The following is a 9,254-nucleotide window of genomic DNA, read 5'->3' as shown; positions in this document are numbered from 1 at the left end:
ATTGCTAAAAGAAATCACAGAAGACCTAAATAAATGAAAGAGCATGCCATATTCACGGATTGGAAGACTATGTATAGTTAAGATGTCAATTCTACCTAAATTGATTTATAGATTCAATGCAACACCAGTTAAAGTCCCAAAAACATACTTTTCAGAATTAGAAAACCAATACAAAATTTACACAAAGCATCTTCAAGAAACAAAGCTACTGGAGCATAGCTCTACAGTTCAGGCACTTCCCTTCAGCCACTGCAATACAAAATAAACTAAAAAGGGGATATCTATATAATGAATATTTAGAAGTTCACTCACCTAAGAACAAAATGAATATGACAGATAATTGCCCCAGCTCTGCTGTCACCCCCAAGAATCCCTAAGTAAGAGAGGCTGGAAGTAGTGCCCCCTGTCTTTGCTACAGAAATCTAAGGGTTGTGACTTCCTTGTTTTGTGTGGTGAAACCTCTGGTCAAAAGAGGGAGGATTCCCAAGCTTTCTACAGATCAAGGTAAGACACTGGATGAGGAATGGGAGTAACATGAACCCCAGAACAGTGGGAACACAAAGCTTTCTGCCCTACCCCTACAGTTGACTTTGGGAGGCCCCATGCAGAACTGTCAGATTGAGGTATCCTTTGATTTGCTGATCAATGGTTTCAGGTAAAGGCTTTGCTCTGAGTAGGAGACTTCAAATCAGCAGAAGAATCACAGGCACTACCAAGAGTCAAGGTAAGGGCCCTGAATTAGGTCAGGGGGGATTTCCCACCCGATAAAGTGTGGTCCCACACCACTAGGAGCCTGTGAGAATGAGGGCAAGGTTTGCCAGGAGAAATGTCCACTCACTCTTCCATTGTGCTCTCATGGCTATGAGGCCTTAGTGTGATGCAGTGATCAACAGAGAGAGGAGTTCCAAGTTCAGCCCTACATCAAGGTGATGATTCTCAGTGATGGCTGTAAGGACATATACACTTCAGAAAAGAGGGGACCACATAGAGCCTCCTGCAGTCCCTATTGTTATCTCTGGGTAGCCCTGGGCAGGGATGTCTAGAAATCACACACCTTAACCTCTCACTGACATGTCTTAGTGAGCAGTGGACTTTGGTCTGAAGGAAATGGCCTCAATTCAGAAGAGGAGACAGTGTCTAGGAAGTGCCAGGAGTCTAGATAATGATCCAGAGTGAAGACTGTGGGGACCACCCACCCCAAAACAGGTAATACTCCAGAAACCACACCCCTGCTGTCAGTCAAGACAAGCCCTGGGTTGGTATCACATGACTTGTCCCTCATTTTGCTGCAGTGTTTAGAGGACTCAGGGCATTGGCTTGAGTGACCTATACGAAGTCACATCAGCAGGACTCCCAGATGCTTCCAGGAAACTAGGTAAGGACACTAAGTGATGTCTCATGGTACTCCACACCCCAGAAATGATGGGACCAAAAATTCTAGCCCTTGTTATCAGTCCTGGTAACCCTCTGACAGGGGTAGCTAGAGAAGGTTTTTCCTCACTTTGTTCTATGGTTTATCAAGGAAGTGAAGCATTGATCTGTGTGGGGGGTGAGGGTGGGGGGTGGCATCAAGCCAGCAGAGGTAAAAGGACCTAGTCTTTACCAGTTTACCAATTAAGGAGCCCAAATGAGGACTGAGGGGCCATCCAACCAAGAACAAAGGCAACTACACAGAGTGGGACCTGGCCTGCCCTACTGTGAACATTGGAAAGTTGTGCTGACTGACAAGCCCCAGAGGAGTCTTCTCACTTACTCCTTCAGATTCTTACCAGGAAAACCAACCAGGATGACCGGAGACGTGTGAGATCCTGGAACATTGTCTCTCAAGATACAACCTATAGAAGTGACTTTTATCACAGCTGCTAAGTTTTCCTGTATCATCTGAGGCCACTCACATTCCCTCTCTCTCACCCTTAGGCTGTAGACCTGATTTTCCCACTCTCCTGCACACACCCATATCTGCTGCCACCCCCAGAAGTCACATGCCCAGCAATGAGGACAATTCACCCTTCCCAGATGAACAACTTAATATTTTTCATGAGTCCCAGGGATTGGAGGGTGTACAGGTACCCTAGGCTGTGGAGAATGCTTCCCTTTCCTCCTCCTTTCCTCTGATTCCAGACAAGCTGGAGGAGGCTCCTGCTGCTGGGACATTCAGTACTCCCCAGGGTGTTCAAGGTGCCTGCTCCTCTTCCACTGCCTTCACAGCCACTTCATCAAGCAAATCAAATGAGAGCTCTAGCAAACAAGAAGAGAAGGCAAGTGCAAGTACCTCATAGTCACTGCCACACACTGAAAGCTCAACCATAGGCATTCTAGACAAAGAGGTGCCTTTATTGGTGAATTTCCTGCTGCAAAGGCGTCAAAGGAAAGAGCTGATCACAAAAGCAGATATGTTGAAGGTTGTCATCAAAGGGCAGTTCCCTGAAATCTTTGGTAGAGCCTTTGAACAAATGAAGTTCATCTTTGGTATTGATATCAAGCAAGTGGACCCTATCAGCCTACTGCTATGACCTCATCTACATGCTGGACTTCCCCTATGATGAGATATTTAGTCGTGATGAGGGCATGTCCAAGAATGGAATCTTGAGTCTTATCCTGGGTGTGATCCTCATGAAGGGCAACTGTGGCACTGAGGAGACAGTCTTGGAAGTGCTAAATATGATAGATCTTATATTCTGGGAGGAAGCATATCATCTTCAGGGAGAAAAAGGAAGTTAATTACCAACTATTTGGTTAAAGAAAAGAACCTTCAGTATCAACAGATGCCCAACAGTGCTCCTGCTCACTAGGAATTCCTGTGGGATCCAAAGGGCCCAGGCTGGAAAGGGCAAGAAGAAATCCAAGAGTTTTTGGCCCAGGTTTGTGGACTGTTCCAAGTGCTTTCCTATCCCAATACATAGAGGCTTTGAAAGATGAGGAAGAGAGAGCCAAAGCCAGAGCTTCAGTCAGGGCTGGCACTACAACATGACCAGTGAAAATTTTAGTAGCAAGTCCAACAGCTTCCCTTTCCCTTCTGCAATTTGAGGTAGATTCCTCACTTTGTGTCTGAAAAGGGCGATCAACAATCTAAGCTGTGGAGAGCCAGGGTGGTTTAGAGGAATCACAGTGTATAAAATCTTTGTTTCCCTGTTCTATATGAGTAACTTGGGGATTTATCCTTTCAGGAGTTGGGAGATATTCAATATGGTAATATATTTTAAATGTTTTAATATAATATTTCATTAGTTTCAGAATATAAGTTTATGAACAAAATTGGTCACTCATTTATTGTTGTTTATGAGGCTAAAGAGTAAGAGATTTCCTATTTTGTAAAACATTTTAGGAAGCCTCCATCATCTTTTGTCATCTGGAATATTATAACATGACTTTGGAATAGACAGTTCCTTTGAAATGTGAAAGAAATCAGCTTTAAATTATTGGGATAAGGAAATGGAGGGAAAAAGTGAAATATATTCAGTTCTTCTGGTCTCATCCCTTTTAGACCATCATTCTGAAAAATTAAATTATTAATAACTGGGTTTGCTTGCCTTACTCAAGAATATAGGTGAAATTAACCATTATTAATTTAGAACTCTTCATCACTGTATAATTTATCTCCCAAATAACAAATGAGCTTGTGCTTCTGGGTAGGCACCTCAGTACTATTGGGGATACTAGTATAACCAAGTCATGGGACCTGCTCAATAGAATTTTAGAGAATAGGAGTCACCATCACATTGGGACAATGATGAGCATCATATAAATCTAAATTGCAAGTAAGAAGGAGTGTGCAGGCGTATGTGAGGGTACAGATGAGAGTGTCAAGTGTAAATGTCCTAAGTCAAGGCAGGTTGGGACTTTGGAAAACAACAAGCCCTTCAGTATGAGCATATTTTTAATTGAACTGGGTGGGGGGCAATGTGGCTGTGGGAATGGTGAACAGGGATAAGACTCTTGAATGGTGAGTTTCAAAGTTGAGAGACTAAAGCCTGGAGTGGAAATTTCCTGGATGGTACTTTGAGATGATGAAAAAAAGGCAGGAATGGAAGTGCCATTGAACACATTGTGCAAACTAGGTAGTTTGTGTCATATCCAAAGAGTTCCTGAGAAATAAGGATGATACTCCCTGAAGATTAAATGCCCAGAAGACACTAAGCTAGCACTGTTGTTTGAGGCTTCGTATAGTTTAATTAGGTTCTCTTGAGTGTAAATTGGCAACATCTAATCATGAGCTATATTTTGGGTTAGGGACAAATGAATAATAACAATGGTGATTTGAAAGAGAGTGAAGGAATTGGTCCTTGACACAAATTGTAGGAGCTTTGAGTTGCATCCAGCTGGGAAAGACACCTGCACACTCAAATGAATAATATATCCTCTGAGAGGAAAAATTACTGAACTTTACTTGATTTGCAGCATTTTTATCTGACATGATGTTCCTTATTCTTCAGTAGTACACCTTTTCTGAGATATCCTATATGAAATAGTAAAAAGCAATTTAAAAAAACCCATAGATGTGTGTAGTGGATATGGTCTCAAATTAATCATATTAATAACCCCATCCATTAAAGAATGCAAGCCTTGCCAAACAGTGTGCCATGTGCTTGACATACACCACATAATTCCCAACACTCCCACAAGGCAGAGTTTATTGAACCCACTTTAAGGAAGGAAGAACCTGAGGCTCTGAGAGCTTGGGAATATGCCCGAGTTCACAAGGAAGTTTTTGGCACAGCTGGGACTAGACTCCTGGTCTGAATTTTTCTGGATAATGTTTTACATTCCTCATGCATACATTCTATCTCTTAAATCATGTCTCTTCTTAGTAATTAATTATGTCTCTCAGATAGTAAAAAGATGACCCTGTAGCCAAAGTACTATATGTAACCTAAAGAAGGAAGGTAAAAATGAAAATTAAGCACAAATTAAGGGTATGTATGGGTTTCATCTACATCTTATGCCATGTGACTAGCCTTTGCTACTGAAACATGAAAACAACCATTGTTTGTACTTATGGACCAAGCAGTAGAGAACCAATATGCCACCTCTATGATTTCTCTTCCAATTCAAGAGCAAGCATTGAGACCCTATGTTGAAATGTTATAAGTACATGGTGGAAGCAACCTGGTTCTTGGGTCATCTGATAAATAAGGATGCTTATTATAAGTGCTAGCTTAGTGTCATCTGGGCATTTAATCTTTAGGGAGTATCATCCTTATTTTCATCTGATACCAAAGCGCCCATGCCAGCCAAATCAGATATATTTTATGTGCACAAAAATATGTGTTTGTTGTATTAAACGCTCCATATTTCAGGTTTTGTGTGTTGCTTCAGGTAGCAATTATTTTGTCTGACTAATACATAGCTACTTTATCTTTTGTTATGCTTATTCAAGTATTTTAATGAAGTTCTTAAGGCACCTTTTTTGTGGTTGTGGCAATACTTTATAAGGACATACATAAATCACAATTCTCCTCTTTACAAAGTTCCTCCAAAATTCATCTCCTTCCTCAGAGGTACTCACAACTAAGAATCTTGTGGGTATTCTTTAAAAGATAATTCTAGGTTTTTTAATCCATAGATGTAGTATAAAATTTACTGTAGTTTTTAATTTAATTGATATAGGTGGGAATATTGTTGTCCCACTTGCCTTTGCCACTTCATAAAATGAAAACAGTCTCTTTCCATGACAGAAAGTGTAGCTTACCTAGGGTGTTGACCAATGGTGCAATACATTTGCATGCTGGATGGAGAACCCAGGGAGATGATACATACTCATGTTAAACTGATTGGGGTGCCAGGAATGTAAGGGATACAATGTAGGAAGCACCGTGCATCATCCTGTTGCAAGCATCTGCATCTCCAAAACAGTGTTAGGACCTGGTGAGGAAATACGCACATACATATTTCCAGTGATAGTTATCCAAGGAGAGACCCAAATTAGGTGACCAACTGTAAAGGATACTGGAATTCTTGCATGGATGCAGAAAATCTGACTAGGGGCAAATGCCACATTTTGAATCAACGAATGTAACTTTCAGTACTTTTATTTATTCATTCTTTGTTCATTCATTCAGCCAGCCAGCATTTACTGAGCATATGTTTAGAGTGAAATATGGACAGTGTAGGATGTGTTGTGTGCTGGTTTGAAAGGATGTATGGACCCTAGAAAAGCTATGTTTTAATCAAAATCCCATTTAATAAAGGCAGAATAATCTCTATTCAATACTGTAGGTTTGAGACTGTAATCAGATCATCTCCCTGGAGATGTGATTTAATCGAGAGTGCTTGTTAAACTGCATTAGGTGATGATATGTCTCCACCCATGAGGTTGGATCTTGATAAGTTTCTGGAGTCCTATAAAAGAGGAAACATTTTTGGAGAAAGGAGATTCAGAGAGAGAAGAGCAGAACAGCATAGTCACAGGAAGCAGAGTCCACCAGCCAGCGACCTTTGGAGATGAAGAAGGAAAATACCTCCTGGGGAGCTTCACAAAACAGGAAGCCAGATGAAGAAGCTAGCAGATGACAACGTGTTCGCCATGTGCCCTTCCAGATGAGAGAGGAACCCTGAACGTGTTCACCATGTGCCTTTCTAGATGAGAAAGAAACTCTGAACTTCATCGGCCTTCTTGAACCGAGATATCTTTCCCTGGATGCCTTAGATTGAACATTTCTATAGACTTGATTTAATTGGGACATTTTCTCGGCCTTAGAACTCTTAACTAGCAGCTTATTAAATTCCCTTTTTTAAAAGCCATTCTGTTTCTGGTATATTGCATTCCAGCAACTAGCAAACTAGAACATGTTGAAAGATGGAATTAACTCTCTTTATATTTCAATCAGAACTCTGATATCTGCCAAGAAAAAGATGGCTGGTTTTGAAAATTTTACCTCCACCTTCCTTGAGGATTTGAGTATCTCAATCTGCTCATGCACATATACATGTATTAGTTATAATAGGAATATGACTCCCTAGTAAACATTTTTTCTCTCAATCAATTAATTGAAAGACATGTTAATTTGAAGTCACAGATATTTATGTGCAACATGATTAAAATTGCTAATTTTTGTCTTCAGGGAGAAATTTTGGGAAATCATAATGGACTAATCATGAAGCGCTATTGCCTAATAGTCTGGGAACTTCCATAATCTGAAGTCTTAGGGAAGCCACTCAGTCTCATTATGTATATGACATAAAAACATTGTACGCATCTGTCATCAGTCTAGTCCACCAAACTTTAAACTCAACTGCTTAGAAACAAGCTTTAGAAAACCACTATTTGATCATTACGTTTTTGCTGGTTTAAATACTCAATATTTCTAATAATGACATATACGTACAAAACTACATTTTCAAATATAATAGCTGTTTCTTGAGATTCTTCTCTATTCAGGGTGTTAAAGAGTTAGTAAAAAAATTACATTCTATGATTTAGACTTTGCTGTTTCATGGTTCACAAAGGCAAACTGTTAAAAAAGAATCAGAGATTTCCAAATCAGTGATTTTCTTAAGTGAAAATTTTGAAAAAGATTGCTTTAATAGATGATCATATTGCACTTATTTTTAACCTTAAAATTTTTTCATCAAAGAAACTTATCCTACATTTGTGAAATACAAATCTCTATAATTTCATGTATACTTTCATGATATTTTTTCTAGTAAAGAGCTAGATGATGAAAGAAAGCATGTTTCCATTTAAATATATTTTGATTTGATTTTTAACATCATAACCAAAATTTATGTTTAAATATTAGTTAGTGTTCATATTAACTACTTTAAGATATAATGACAAATGCTATAAAATGCAAATGTGTGGACAATATTAGCAATTGCATAATGATACCTAACTGTAATAAATCTCTGCTATTATCTATCCCTATTCTCCTATTACCTGCAAGCTTAAGCAGAACACTTTTAACTCTTGATATTTTATAGTGAAGGAAGAAAAGCATTGTAATGTAATTATAGCTTTAAGCCAGCTAGCATCCAAAGTCCTTGAATGTCATTGCACTTAGAGAAGTATTCTAGAACATATGAGAAAAGTTTTTTCTTATAAGTTTACACATTTTGTCAGTTTATATTCTGACAAAAATAGAAATAAAATCAAACTCAAGAGAATATATCTTAATACTGTCTATCAAAAAGTCAGAAGGGAGATGCTTTCCTTTCCTAAATCAAACTCTTTACCCTTTGAGATGAGAATTTGGGCTTTGCAATTTATAATTGAATCCTTATCAACCATCACTCACACCCTCTGGAGGCTACACAGTTATTTTCTCAAGGAGCTGACAATTACAAATCAAAGATCGCTAGAACAGAGCTTTGAAGACCAGATAGGAAAAATTTTTTGACATAAGAATAAAATAATTTTGCCCCAATAAAAGTATGAGTAAGAAAATAAAGTAACTTAAGTAATGGAATGAACAAGGATCAGACAAAAGTTGTACATTACTTATTGCTCAAAATAAAGATTATATTTGCCCCTGGTAACCCAAGCAAAAAGCATAGCATGACACCTAAATCTGATGAAAGATTTTATGAAAGCTAGAAGTAACAGTCTTAGATAAATGCAGACAATTAAAAGATATATGCTAGGAAATATTTTCCTAAGTGCTGAAAAGAATAAAATGGTTAGAAAAGAAAAAAAAAAATGAGGTCAATGTACCCTGACAAGACAGTTCTTCACCAAAAAGAACAGTTGAAAACATGAATAGATTGATAGAGAAATATCATCAGCACCAGACTAAGAAATTTCACTTTCAATTGCTTCTGCAAATTGATAATTATACTGTTACACTTTTAGCAGCTCAAGCACATACAAAAACCTTTAGTGGGAATTAGGCCCTGGTCAGATGCATTTTCATTTTTACCTCACTTTCTACATCCTCATTTGATAAAAAATCCAACTAGGTATGTAAACTGCTCCCTAATGGAAAGCTGGGCACATTCAGAGCACTATGTTCCACTTAAAGCGTCACTTCTCTCATGCATGAAATGGATCTCAAGTGGCCTGGAAGGATTGGACCTTCAGAAGTGTTTATATTTCATTTTCTACCTCCTCAAACCCCATTCATTCTATGAATAAGAAAAGATTTTTATTTCATTGCCAGTAGTGATTATTATTAACTGTGATGATTCTTTACCCTCTTATAAACCTTAGGTCTAGAATAAGTAACATTTGCTAGAGATCACTCAATTTTAATAGAATTATATCATATAAATATTTGCTATTAGCTTGCACTTATGAAAGAAATGTCTAAAACCCAACT

This window comes from Tamandua tetradactyla, chromosome X (assembly GCF_023851605.1).
Source record: "Tamandua tetradactyla isolate mTamTet1 chromosome X, mTamTet1.pri, whole genome shotgun sequence".
Taxonomy (NCBI): domain Eukaryota; kingdom Metazoa; phylum Chordata; class Mammalia; order Pilosa; family Myrmecophagidae; genus Tamandua; species Tamandua tetradactyla.
Note: the sequence above shows the minus strand (reverse complement) of the source record.